General features: G+C 48.6%; 1 protein-coding gene across 11 annotated transcripts in view; it reads right to left on the bottom strand.

The window, feature by feature from the left end:
• NTM (neurotrimin) overlaps positions 1–14,552 on the bottom strand; it is a 676,763-nt gene that overhangs the window by 365,002 nt on the left and 297,209 nt on the right. The gene's annotated exons all lie outside the window — the stretch shown is intronic.

The raw sequence follows: 14,552 nt of genomic DNA, 5'->3' as shown, positions 1-14,552 counted from the left end.
ATGGGTCCCAGAGCAGGAGTGACAGCAGCGAGGCACCACCCACAGGGGACACACGAACACGCAGAGCTAATTCCCAGGGGAACCAGCAGGAGGTGCCAGAGTGGTGAGTGAACCCCATTCCAGAGGCTACTGAGAAAAGGAGACTCAACAGATGAAGAACAATGCAGTAAAGTAGAAACCTGATCAAAAGGCATTAAAAAAGTCTTGCTACATTCCAATCACAATAAGCCATTGCCGATCTTCCTTTCCATCCCCATCTCAGCCCTTTTGGGAAAGTCAGAAGAATTTAGTCAGCTATATACACACACAACAGAAAGCCTTCCAGTCTTACACATCTTTCCATTCATCTCTCGATCTCAGATGGTCCAGCCCACAAAGGCTTTTACATATTTTGCATTCACTTACAATACCCCTTTAGGCAGACAGAGAAAATGGTTTGGAAATTCTGATCAGGATCCTTAGCTGAGCAACCTGGATTCCCCTGTAGTTCATTGATCTGCTTCTGCTTCCTGCCCTCTCAGCACAGAGCCTTTGTTTTGAAGTTCACTGGCTGATAACATTCCCCAAACAGTAAGTAGCTGAAAAACCCTAGAACCTTTTGAGGCTAGAACTGCTCCATCAAAGAACCTCAGTCGTATTTGAATAGTTAAGTCAACTATTGCAAATAGGGCAAAGTACTCAAGTTGGACAGTGACTAGAGGTTGGTGGCTGTGAGATTAGAGGCAACTCAGCAGTTACAGAGGACTGTCCTTTAAGAGGAAGTTTGGTTTTAGAGTAAGAGAGTTAACTTGTGGAACTCACCCCCACAAGATATTATTGAACAAAAGGATCAACAACAAGGTTCTGCATGAATGTGTAAAAGCACAGCCTCTGCAAAGGGGCCTGGATGGGTCAGCGGACTGGTGCTGTCCCATTCAACGTTACCAATTCAAACCCAGCCTGGGTCAGTAGTGAATGAAAGTTACCACCATCAGATAGCTGGGAGGTGAAACTGCTGGCCTCTGTGACCATGTCCCACATCACAGAAACCCAACAGTACAATTGACATGAATGGGCACTGTTCAGCAGAGAGGGCAATGGGTGATTGGCCCTGGAGACAGAATTTCACAGGCATCCCTAGAGAAGGGTCCTTTCATGTCAGGGAGAGAAACACACCAACTCTTGGGATGGAGAGCAGCTTACGCTGCCCCTGCCAGGGAGAAAGGGCACTTCAATCCCCAGGGCTGTCAATGCACCATCTTCCACTAGCTAAGATGAAGACAACAAAGGCCCAACAGTTGTGATCAGGGAGGCCCTCCCCTGCTATGACATCAATCGAGTATATTAGGGAGTGCAGGTGGATTATGTGTATGTCCGTGCCACCTTCCCCAGCACTGTACTGGGGAGAGGGCTGCAGTGAGTACCCCGAGTCGAGTGGTGCCATCCAAGCCCAGTGGATATTCTGAGCTACGAGGCCTGGTGTTTTCGCTCTTTTCCCTCCCATTTGATCCATTATTCCCCCATCACCAGTGAACCGCGCTGGCTCCCTTGTCAGAATCATCATCGTTAGTGGCGTCATCTTACATCAGCTAACAAGGCTCCTGCTTGACCCATGCTGACCCGACACCTCCTCCTGGGGCTGTCGGGAAAGAGTTTTCTTTCTAATCAAAACCAAAGGCTTTGAGGGAAAGGCAGAGAGGAGAGATGGAGGAAACCTCTCTTTACCAGCTTTCTGGGTCATTATATAAAAGGATCATGTAAAAAGAGGTCAGATAAGTATTTAATACATGTATTATCTCTGTTGTTAATTTCACTCTTCCTTTTTAACCCCTAATTGAAGGCAAAAAAACCCCAAACCCCAGCTTTATCTCCTTCAAATTGCTCTGCTGATCCCTTTTAAGAAGGTCAGCGCGGCTTGCAAGATGATGCTTGCCATCAGCGGCTCAAGGCGGATCAGCTGCACACTTCTTCCCGAGGAGCCCAGCGTGAATCGGGTTACCTCTTTGAACTGAGCTGCTGAAGGCATGAGCTCAAGGCCCTGACAACAGGTGATCTGCAGATCCAAGGGTGCTTTTCCCAGGAGTGAGCAGCGGCTGAATTCTAGCGTGGGTAAGGCCTTGTCTAGTGGAAATTTGTGCAGCTGGAAATGTACCCCGAACACGGAAGAACACCCCCAGTTTGGATGCAGTTAGAGCAGTAGAACAGCGCCTACACCAGCATAGCTCTTGCTATGAACTATAATGGTAGAAGGCACCTTTGAACGGGTATAAATGGATCTGCGTTAGGGCTTGTAGTGGTATAATTACAGTGGTAAATAAATCCAGCCCTGAACTAACATAGAAAACTAATTGTGCCAGTTACACTGGCATCACGTTCAAATGTAGACCAGGCTTAAATTATGTTAATCAGGACAAGCTCCCTGCTGCCTTGCTCCTTATCTTGTCATTTATGCCTGTGGAAAGTGGATATTAGAGGATGCCATTCCGTTCCGGCAGCAGTTTACATACACTTAGCACTGTTATAAACAGCCACACAAGGAGGACCGGGCCCTCTGTCATTTTTTGTGGATATGTCAAGAGGGAGCTGCACAGTCTCTTTATCGTTCTGATACAGTTACATACATTGACTAGTTTTCCTTCTTCCCCTTCCAGGCCTGCACTGCGGTGTTGTTATGCACTGTTAAACAGCTGCTGCATTCCACACCAGAGGTGGCTGCATCAGCGGCAGGCGACCTGATCCCCAGGGACAGATTTTGTAATCAGTGTGTTGAATGCTTCGTGATTTTGGAGTGATTGTCAGTTATCTTTCAGAGTAACTGTGTCTCTTCCTCACTTCCATCCTAATTCTCATTAGGAAGCAGGTGCAAACATATAGTTTCCATTCTCTCATATATCATGGAATTCATTTTGGTTCATGTTCTCTTTCACACACACACACACACCTCGGCTCACCAGCCATCTTTTAACATTTTACAGCTCCACGGAGGAATGTTACATGATGTAGAGCCAGATGCAGTAAGAAGCTGAGCAACACAAGCAAGATGCTGAGAGTCAGCAAGTCATGAGTGCTTCATTGAGTTCAGTGCAGCGCATCTGATTCACATCAGCTGAGGACCCGGCCCCATGTCCCCTCCTGCCACTGGGCTGAGGGTACATTTGGCTCTTTTTGGCTCACAGACACATTTTTGGCCCTTGTAGCCAATGGCCTGTTACAGAGACACACAAACAAGGCCAAGAAGGAAAGGCAAGCTGTCCACTTGTCATCATGTGGTGAGAAAAAAAAAAAAAAAATCACACACCGCAGGCCTTCTCACACTGCTGTCCTTAAAGAGCCAACAAACTAAACATCCTACTCGCAGAGCATTCAGCGCCTCTCTCACTCACCAACATTAGGGAACCCACAATATATATCTTGCATATATATATTATTTAAAAAAAACTATATTAAAACATTAAAGTTGCAAAGCCAAGTGCTCAAAAGTTAGGAACTGCCAGAATTAAGGATGTCCATGCAACCTTAATTCAGCCCCCTCGTACAGATGCATTATGATACAGTCTTTAATGACATGATCACATACTATTTCCCCCCCGCCCACAGGACCCTTGCCTCATTCAGTGCACAGCATGGATGGTGTTCACTTAATGAGCTGCTATTCCGTATTTTGTTGCATCCTCATTGTTCAGTGTGCCCAAGCTTGATTTAATCACACACCATTTAAAGCCTGCTGTGAAGACCAAATTATTTATTTTCTCTTGGGCCTTTCTATGGCATACACCTCTACAGTATCTGACTGCTTCCCAGTCACAGTGAATGTGTCTTCACTGCACCCCTGTGAGATGAGGGGCTATTATTATCCCCATTTTACAAATAGGGAACTGAGAGAGAGATTAAGGTCCAGGAACACAACATAGCAGGGAGTGGAAAAGAGCACTATATCCAACCAAAACCATAGGGGTGGTAGTGGGGGATTCCAAATGACCCGCAGGCACCACTGAAATTAACATGGAGCTCCCGCTCATAGAATCTGACATACAGGACCTGTCTTTTACTCTTTGGAAAGCAAAATACTGCGCTCACTCAGGCCCTCTTGCTTGGTAAAGCGGTCCACCACCACAACTACTCAAATTCCAAGCTGCCCAGGATGCAAAGAAGTTACCATCTCATCTCTCCATCGAGCTGCTGTGGGGATTTTAATACACACAAAGAGGTCTAGGCCTTTAGTTTTCTCTCTCACCTGAAAGGCAGCAGTTCACCCCACTGAGGCTCAGCACTGCATCTGAAGGAGCAGCAGCACCCTGCTGAATTATTTCTGCAGTTCCCAAGTGCTCCGTAGAAGTCTCTCTTCCAAGCACCAATCTGACCTAGCATTGCTTAGCGAAGCAGATTCACTCCTACCAGAAGGCATCACAGATGCAGGCAATAAACAAGTAACCCTGAATTTAGCAACCTGTTCTGAATTTTGCTGTCAGCACCTAAGCATTTGTAATACCTTCCCTTTTTATACCTCTCTTACAAAAGGGGTTGCCATGATAACAAGACCATGCTTTATCAACAAGAGGGGGATTGCTTACATATACAACCCCCTCACCCCCTCCTAAAAATCCTTATGTCACTTGAGAGTATCGAGGAGCAGAAATTGCGGCAATTTACTGTAACCACAATCAAGCACCCAACTTTCCGAGCTCGCAGCGGGCCCTGCTATTAATTCCAAACACTTGTGTGGGAGCCGGGATTCCATTAGAGGGGCCAATTTCAAGTCCATTTCCCTGATAAACAGACAGAAGCCAGCTCCTAAATGGGGCTTGATAGATTTGATTAGGGCAGAGTTTTCACAGGTTGTGATTTCGGCAAGGGAAATTGCTGTTTGATGTGCAAGCGAAAATTGCACTTGAAATCCTCTTGTGATAGAGTGGGGGCAGGGGAGAGATGATGGAGCATCTAAACACCTAGCCAATTACTATCATCTAGCCGGCACGGTCATCAAGCTGTCGCGCTCAAGAAAATGGACATGCAGGGGATGCTGCCGAGAAGCGCTACATTAGAGGAGCTGAAGGGATTAGTTGCCGTGAAAACAAAATGTTATTTAAACAAGGCATAACAAAATCCAGCTCGCTCCTCCGGGCTGGGGGACAGGTTGACAGAGTTTCCTCCATTTTACGCATGCTAAGCAAGAAGCAGCCAAACTTGGAGGGATGCTTCTTTCTAAGTTCCTACTGCTGAAGCGTAGGGAGAAAAGAGGGTGGGTGAGGGGTCTCTCCCTCATGAGTAGCACAAGTGTCAAAGGCTGGCAAAACGTGCCCTGCTGTCCTCTCTAGTGGCTGAATCGTCAGAGGATAATAGCCTATTATTGTTGCCGGCTCATGGATTCACCCACTATGCTGCTCAAAGTCCCAAGCACAAACTTTGCTGCTGAGCCGGTCCTCCTAGCCACCCATGATGGGTGGTTCTGGGATGTGTGCGTGAGGTCCCACGCATCTGACTCCATATGCCAGTGGTGGCCATAAGTCATCCCAGACAGACACATGTTCATGTACCACAGGCACGGCTACAGGGAATGTTAGCACTTGGGGGAAGCGACTGTCGTTTTGTTCTGCGGTTGTACAGCTCCGAGCACAAAATTAAGGGCCAGCCTTGCCATCAGGGGAGAACCAGTTCTCCCAGGGAGCAGCAGCCTTGTGCCCCATGAGGCCTGGCTAGAAGTATCCCAATGGAAGTTTATGGGCACTTGTGTGTGAAGATTTGTTAGTTGTCACCAATTCAGTTCTAAAATACGTGTCTTGGAGTCCACATTCTGCCCTTAAATGCCAATGACCGGTTCTCAACAGGAGGCAATACGAAGCAACACTGCATAGCAGTTTAGGACAGGGAGTAAAACTATATCCAGCTGAAGGAGCCCTGGGGAGAAGCTGTGATCTAGTGAGGAGGGCACTGGACTTGTGTTCTATTTCTGGATCAGACCTGCTGCATCTCCTTGGAAAAGCCACATTCTTTCCTCGTGCCCCATCTCCTTTGTCTATTTAAACTGCCAGCTCTTCGGGGCTAGGGCAGGGACTCCTGCTCCTGGTAGTCTCCCAGTCACCTCTGCTCCCTTCCTGGAGCCGCAGGCTTTTCTGAGCCCTGATGTCTTGCTCCAGGCACCCACCACAGGTGCCAGCTCCACTCCACTGCAGCTTTCCCCCCATAGCCTCTCTCAGTCCTTCCTCCAGCTGCTCACTAGCAGTTCTTTATAGGCCCAGGGGTAGCCCAGCCTTCCTTAATTGGCTCACCTGCTCTGGTCCAGGGACCAGCTACCCCTTGACAGGTCTCAGTGCAGGCACCGCTGTAATACACATAGGAAGGATTGTTGGGGTTGTAAGACACTCTCAATTTTTGCAAAAAGAAAAGGAGGACTTGTGGCACCTTAGAGACTAACCAATTTATTTGAGCATAAGCTTTCATGAGCTACAGCTCACTTTTTTTGGTTCACTTCGACAAACTGAGAAATCACTTGGCTCTGCAGCTGGGAGTTTTAGATTCATGCAAACTCCAGAACCCCTGAGTAAGGGCTGGGGGGGGGGGTGAACTTTGGGTTCCTTTGTGGCTTTCCCAGCAAACCTGGTTCTGACATCCCCTCCAGTGGAATCCTCATGCCGCATGAGCACTGTCACCTAACACAAGCGGGTGCCTGGGAAATGACCAGGCCGTGTTCCATTTCAGACAAAACCCACAGCCCGGGCTGCCCTGCGCATCCCCTTCACACGGTCCCAGTTAAAACCAAACTGACCAAGTAACAGCATCACCTCACCGGTGCACGTACAGCAACAACCCGCGCTCCCCGTTCAAAAGCAAGCTGCCTCCCTCACATTGCCTCTTCTTGGAAACAGCGGTAAATCCCCTTTGACAGGGACAGCAGGGTCAGACTTCCCGCCTACCTAACTAAACAGCAAAGGATGAATATTCATTTCAGCATTACCTCCCATGTCTGGCCAGCCGGGCGGGCTGCATTAAGACGAGTTCTCCAGAGAATTTTTTTTAAGTCTATTTTTGTTTCATTCCCAAGAAGCTCAGCCTTGACTTTTTGGAGCAATAGTTTACTTAAGGGACGTTAATTAATTCTCCCAGACAATTTAAGTAGAGCAAAGATGCCGTTCTGAATCCCCAGAACCTGGAAACAGCTGCCTTCTTCCATTCTGCCTCTGCCAGAAGTACACACCTGAGTCCTCCAATGCCCCAATTCTGTAGGGCACATGCCTGATTTACACCCGTGTGTAGCTCCAGTAACTTCAAGGAGGCCACTCTTGTGTTAAGAATCTTGCTGAACTGGGTCCCAAGTACAATGTAATTTAAAGTGCACCAGTTCCCTTGGCAACTAAACATTACCGTACCTCAGTCTTTGCAGCCACCCGTCTTAGCAATACAGGGAGTAATGACAGCTCAGTATGCACCGTATCTAGCTACCAAAAGCAAAACTGGACAGCGTTTAAGTGTTGGCATTGAAGGGATAAATTTCAGCTGGGTAGGTAAGGCTAATTCTATGTACCATTTTGTGATGGGAGTGCTCCACTCACCGCTAGTCTTGCGCCTCTTCCTGGCCAATCTGGAAATTAGCTCATCAGGTTCACACCCCTTCCTATGGTTGCATGGACTCACTCTCACTTTCTTTGGTCTGCAGCCCCTCTCACTCCTGGAACTCCAGGGTCCTCTTCATAACTCAGCCCTCTGGCCAGGTCATTCAGTGCTCTCCCCTTCTGGCGTACCAAAGTCTTTTAAAGTCTCTCTTCACACTGACAATCTCAGGCAGTCTTCCCATTCACTGCCCCATTGTGTCACTCCCTCAGTGGCTGGTAGGGGAACCCAGGCTTGCCCTCTACTCCGGGTTCCAGTCTAGGGACCCTCAACCCAGCCGTTCTGGGCTTTCCTCTCCCATCCCTCACTGCGCCTTCCCTGGACTGCTTCCTGCCACTCCTGGTGCCTTGCCTTACTCTGGGTGTACCAGCTAAAAGCCCTCTTCCCAAGGAGTAACTGTCCTTTCCCAGGAGCCGCCCCAGTCTGTTGCCAGCTTCCTGCCCCCCCGTCTCTGAACAGCTGAGCCTGCTTGCAATCAGTTCCCTGCTCCGTGGCTCTTCCTCCAGGTGCAGCCTGTTGAGTTAATAGGCCTGCCTGGCCACTTTAACCCCTACCAGTCATGTGTGAGGTGAACACCCCATCACACACTTACATCCCATGTAAGTGTAGTAATGCCTTGCTTTATATCCAAATGACTCAGAGAACTTTATAAAAGATCTCATTAAACCCCATTTTACAGATTGGGAAACTGAGGCACAGCGCAGGGAAAAACTTGGACAAGGCCACCAGCAGCAGACCCAGGAATAGAACAGAGCTCTTCTAAACTGCAGTCCAGTCCTCCATCCCCTCCCAGCCCCACTCTGCTGCTATTGCCCATGCTGAAGGCCTAAATCCCTTAGCTCACTGTTTGATGAGGTTGTGGGGTCTCAGTTCAGATGCCAGCAGACATCTTACCTGTGTGATATTGTGCCTCAGTTTCCCAACCTGGACAACAGGGAAAAGAGTGCTTATTCATCACTGAAATCAGAGGATTAAAAAGCACTAAAGATCCCCACCCCCATGCCCCAGCTTTAAACAGAAGGATGTTTTCTCTCACAAAGCTGAAGTGTTAAACTCCTGAGAAGTTTTGACAGGTGCTAGAACAGCAGCATTCATTATCAGTTTTGCTCTGTTTAATGCTCTTTGCTCATGTGTTCCTCCCCAGGGCCTGGTTTACTCCTCCTCAGAAATCTCTCTGAATTCAGCACATCTTAACCCAGTAATTGGGATCATGATGCCCCTAAGGAAGAGCATCTTTATCTTCCCAGGCCCCCCATCTGTGCATGTGTCACTCACAAATTTGCATTCTTTAAATGCCCCAAAGACTGCACTCCACACCACAAGCCACCTCTCCCACCCCCCACCACCAGGATCTAAGGGGATATCTAATCTAGTTTGTTATGGTGACAGCAGGCTTATAGAATCCGTTTTATTACATGGGGCAATAAATTACCACCAAGTCTGTAATTAATTAGCTGATTCTCACCTCAACCACATGAAACCTTTGGCTAACTGTAGAGTATTTTCCTCCGGAAATGTGTGATTGTAATGTTCTGTCTCTCTCTCATTTTCCATACCCACCACAGCCCTGATCCTGCAAAGAATTATGTGCCCACGTAACTTTATGTTATTGGGCTTCTAGTGTGCGTAAAGTTAACCATGAGTGTAATTCTTAGTGAGATTAGGGATGTGTGAATAATAGGAAATTAGCATTTCAGTCAATTCATTGTGTCTCGGATCATCTGCAAACAGATCCCCCCCTATATTCATTCTTCATAATTATGCAAACAAAATTTTTCTCAACTTGTGCCTAGGTCATGGCTTGCTATTTAAGTTGTGTTGCTCAGCAATTTAAAACTCACTTCCAGAGGGTGCTTGATTATGCCAGGTGTAAGAAGAAATGCTTTTTGTGAACATTCACACTACTGAGTCATGAATCATCTCAGGGATACTGAGAATATGGGAATGTCAACGTCATCCAAGCAAGCTCATGGAAAAATCAGAACTAACGGAAAGTATGTTTTCACTCTTTGCCTGCTCTGTCCCATGTGGGAATGTCCATCATATCACTACGCCTCTGATCCTCCCTTGCCTGAACCCAGGGTCAGAGATGTTTAGATTATAGACAGCTGCCATCAGAAGCATGATTTCATTTTATCGCACCAGTTCAAGGGCTTGTATCTCCTCTGCCCTGTAACTTGTGCAAAGTGAGTGCAAAGCACTACCAGGCTCAGCCTGTGACAAGTGTAAAGGAGCACACCAGGCACAAGGCTGGGGAGAATCAGGGCCACAGGGTATTTCTTGCTGCTCAAAAGGTACCAGGTTGACATCCCTCAAGATCAGAGCCCTCTATTCATCAACAGAGCAGGCAGAGCAAGGCAACAGCATTTGCTGCCTAACTCTGCACCTCCTTCACTTCCACCTCTAACCCAGAGGGACAACTTCTAGGGGAGGAAGAACAGAGTAGTCTACATCCCTTTTCATGCCTTGAGCTCTTTGCTGGCAAAAGAGGGCGTTAACTGTGTTATTGGCTTAAGTGATGTCCACACATCTACTAAGATCTGGAGTGAGAGTCCCACCCCTCCAAACTTCTTTCACAATAGCCATTGAGCAGTGATTGGTCAGGAAACAGAAACATGTTTTAATCCTTACTGTGCTGCTGATAGGATCCCAGGAGAATCACTCTTGGGTTTTTACTTTAATAGCACTGTATGAGCCTTTACTGGTAATTACACACAGCGGGAAATTCACCTCTGTGCAGAGGGGTTACCACAAAGCCTACAGAAGAGAACCATGGTCTCAGAGCTCCAAGTACCCCCAGGGGAAGAGATGCTGACCCCCTGCACAGGGGTAGATTTCACATACAACTGGGATGAGTTCACCGCTCCTTTCTGCAGGTTCTGTCCATGAACTGACTGGCCAACCCATGAAACCTCAAACTATTTGGTTATGTCAGACAGTCTGTTTGATTCCCCACATCACGTGACCATTTCCCTCAAAGAGAATATTTTCTCTAGTAACTGGATGCCTGTATAGTTTCACTAGAAAGGCTTTCAAAACACTGCTGAAATGTTATACTGTCTTTTTATTGCTGGGACAACAAGCTCTGTAGACAAGGTAGATTGCATAGGACTTCTCGTCCCGGTTCCCCTCCCCCTCAAACAGAAACTGTAGGGAAGGAAATAACACTTTCCTTCTTTTGAACTGGGCTTCCAAAGCAAAAGCAAAATCAGGAGGAAAGATGTTCCTGTGGTAAAGACAGTAGACTAGACTACAGGAGAGATGTAGGGTCCATTTCTGTCTGGGTGAACTTGGGCTAGTCATTTACTCTCTCTGCGCCTCAGTTCCTCATATGTAAAATGAGGCTAATACGTCCTTTGTCTATTTAGATGGTGAGCTTCCTGGGGCAGGGACTGCCTCTCATGACATGCACATGCAAAACTTAGCACAGTGGCACCTTGATCTCAGCTGGGGCCTCCAGATTCTGCCAAAATGACAACCGTATTAAACGCATTGGTTTCCACAGATCAACAACAACAGAAACGAGGAATCAAGGGGAACTTTTAAAAGATTGCCTCAGCTCTTTTTTTAAAAAGAAGTTGGCATTATGCAAACACACACTTTATTCCATACAAAATGGATGTGAGCGTGTTTTGTAAATTATAGATTAGCTAGACGTGATCCCTCCCCAAAGAGACCGAGGCAGAGTTACAAAGCTAGCTGCGTTTCAACAGAGCTCACTGGGCAGCAGGTCAAAACAGTCATAACAGTGTGTTCTCGCTCTTTTTTTTTTTTTTTTTTTGGTTATTATTTCTACATCTGAATAACAATGGTTTGCAGTGGTGTTGCAGCTGTCCTGGTCCCAGGATATGAAAGAGACCAGGCAGGGGATGTAATGTATTTATTGGACCAAATTCTGTGGCTGGAAGGTACAAGATGTTGAGATCTGTGTAAGCTCAAATACTTGTACCTTGCACCAACAGAAGCTGATCCAATAAAAGCTATTCCCTCAACCCCCCCCCCCCTTGTCTCTTTCAATAATAATGTCACTGACAAAGGAGGATGCACATTGTACAGGTCTGGTGTGTGAGGGGAGAAGACAGTAGCGCACGGGGAAGGAGAGGTCTAACACCATTGTTTTGCATCTCATACTTCTCTGGTTGCTCCTGGTTATTAACTGAAACAATACCTGGTGTAGACCTCAGTGGGAGATTACTCGTGCTGGTGTGTATGTTATACACAGAGCGGGTTTCTTGGAAGAGTTACTCAGAAGAACTGCTAGCACCAGGCAGAACTCGGGACACAGACAAAGTGACCCCATCCCACCACCTGGGCTCATTGCATTTCAGGAGATATTCCAGTGCCAGCACTCGGCAGGGTTAACATTTGTGCCTGCTGCTTCAAAGGTAGGGGAACGAGGGTGAGGAACAGGCCTTAGGGAAAAGCCGATCAAAAGCCGAAATAAATACATCTGATCAGCATAACCAGTTCTTAAGAAGTGCAGATTTTCTCTGACATCATTCATTCGAGACTCAAGACTTTGAAGCAAAGAAACGTATGAAAGAGGGGAATAAATCCAGCTTGATGCACCAGTAAGGAGCTTCCCCTTGATCGCTGTGGTGGGGAAATCCCGCCCTCCATGCCATTCACTCAGCCTTCTCTGCTGGCATCCAATCCATCTGGGAAGGGAGGGGAACCTCCCTCCTTCATCAGTCCCCGCCCAGATGGGAAAATAATATCTTTTCCATGCGTGTATGTGTCATACATGGCCACAGCTGCTTCTGAAAAAAAAAAAAACCAAAACCCAAAACCGTTTTCTCTTTTATTAAAGGGACACGGACAGGTGTTGGGGGAAACATGGAGTTTGCAAGGAATGTTTCCATGCAATGTTCCTCTTGAAGTTTCAAAGAGAACAGGCATTCTGTTGGGTTTAAAATCTCCCTCCACACCTACTGCTGGAAGCCCAAACACAAAAGCACTCATGTGGTAGCTCATGAGAAGTGGGAAGTCAAACAGATGAGAAATTAGAGTGGAAGTGTCTAGCCTTTGATTGCACTAAGAAAGGGGGAAATGAAACATCACCACGAGCCTTCCACACTAGAAGGAAAATCTCAGCCTGAAACACACTCAAAACAAAGCTGCTAGTGTCACACATGTGAAGCCACAAAACGGTGAAAACCGAGCTCAGTTTCACTCATACAATTCAAAAAACTAAGCAAAGGGAAGATGCACGTGCAACTTTGCCCTGGGGATTTTCACTGAAGCAGCTGCACCAGTGCAAAGCCATTGTGCAGACAAGCGAGACCACTACTGCGTGAAACCGGAGTGACCTGCACCAGCGAGAATCACGCTTTAGCCTATCCACACGAACTAGGGCGCTGTTGCTGCTACACCAGTGGTCAAAATGAGGGCAAATCCCCAGTGCGGTCCAAGCCCTAGGGCGGGGGTGGGGGACAAACTACGGCCTGAGGGCCACATCCAGCCTGTCAGACCATTTCATCTGGCCCTCAGCTCCAGCCAGGGAGCGGGGTCAGGGGCTTACTCAGCTTCGCACGGCTCCCAAGAAGCAGCTGGCATCCCCCCCGCTCCAGCTCCTATGTAGTACATGGAGGAGTGGCCAGGCAGCTCTGCCCACTGCCTTGTCCGCAGGCACTGACCCCGTACCTACCATTGGCCGCGGTTCCTGGCCAATGGGAGCTGCAGAGGCGGCACCTGCAGACAGGGCATTGCGTAGAGCTGCCTGGCTGCGCCTCGGAGCTGGAGGGGGAACATGCTTCCAGGAGCGGCTTGCAGTAAGTGCCACCCGGAGCCTGCACCCTTGAGCCCTCCCCGCCCCCATGTCCCAATCCCCTGCCACAGCCCTGATCCTCCTCCCTCTGAACCCCTTGATCCCAGCTTAGAGCTCCCTCTTGTACCCAACCCCCTCATCCTCAGCCCCACCCCAGAGCCCACACCCCCAACCAGAGGCCTCACCCCCCCCCAATGCCTCAACAGCCTGCCCCATCCCCGATCCCCCTCCTGCCCTCTGAATCCATTGGTCCCAGCCTGAAGCACCCTCCTGCACCCTAAATCCCTCATCCCTGGCCCCACCCCAGAGCTGCAGCCCCAGCCGGACCCCTCACACCTCTCCCCCATACCCTAAACCCCTGCCCCAGCCCTGATCCCCCTCCCACCCTCCGAAGCCCTTGGTCTCAGCCTGGAGCCCCCTCCTGCACCCCAGAGCCCTCCCCCCCACAAACACACACTGCAACCCAGAGCTGCCTCCCACACCCTGAAATCCTCATTTCTGGCCCCACCCCAGAGCCTGCAGCCCTCATCCCCTCCCACACCCCTACCCCCAATTTCGTGAGCATTCATGGCCCGACATACAATTTCCATACCCTGATGTGGCCTTCAGGCTAAAAGGTTGGCCCACCCCTGCCCTAGAAAGTCACACTGCGGTCCAGATCCCCAGCTCGCATAATATCACTCCCACTGTCCTTGCAGATAAAGAGATCTGTGAATGCTGCTTTTTTTATCTCCCAGAAAGGGTCACCGTTGAATTGAGCAATGGCAGGCAACCCCACCACTACTTTCCATCATAGGATGCTACCAGTCCAGGGAGGAGCTTGGGGCTGGGAGTGAAAAACCATGTAACATGCTGGATATGTGCATATCATATTCAATGCAACGTAAGAGCTGCTGGGAACCAAGTTGCCCAGAACGTTAGGGGGAGTGTGTGGGCTCCATGCTGTGCCCGAATAAAGCTTTGGGTGTGGAGGGGCTTTCTCCCCAGGCCTCAGCAAGACTGGCTCTTTTGGAGCTCCCACCTCTCCTGCTCTATAGCAAGCAGCTGGCCTTTCCAGCTGGAGGGCACGTAGCACTCCCCTGCCCGCCCCCCAGCATCCATCAGAGCCGAGCGAAGGACCCTCGTGTTCCCTATTTGCAGGGTGTTTCACTGTCACCAGCCGGTTATGACTTGGAAGGCAGTTACTGCCTTCCTGCTTTCC

The sequence above is a fragment of the Caretta caretta genome, chromosome 22 (genome assembly GCF_965140235.1).
Source record: "Caretta caretta isolate rCarCar2 chromosome 22, rCarCar1.hap1, whole genome shotgun sequence".
In the NCBI taxonomy this organism is placed as follows: Eukaryota; Metazoa; Chordata; order Testudines; family Cheloniidae; genus Caretta; species Caretta caretta.
The sequence above is the reverse complement of the archived record's forward strand: the minus strand, read 5'-3'. Positions and strand labels throughout refer to the sequence as shown.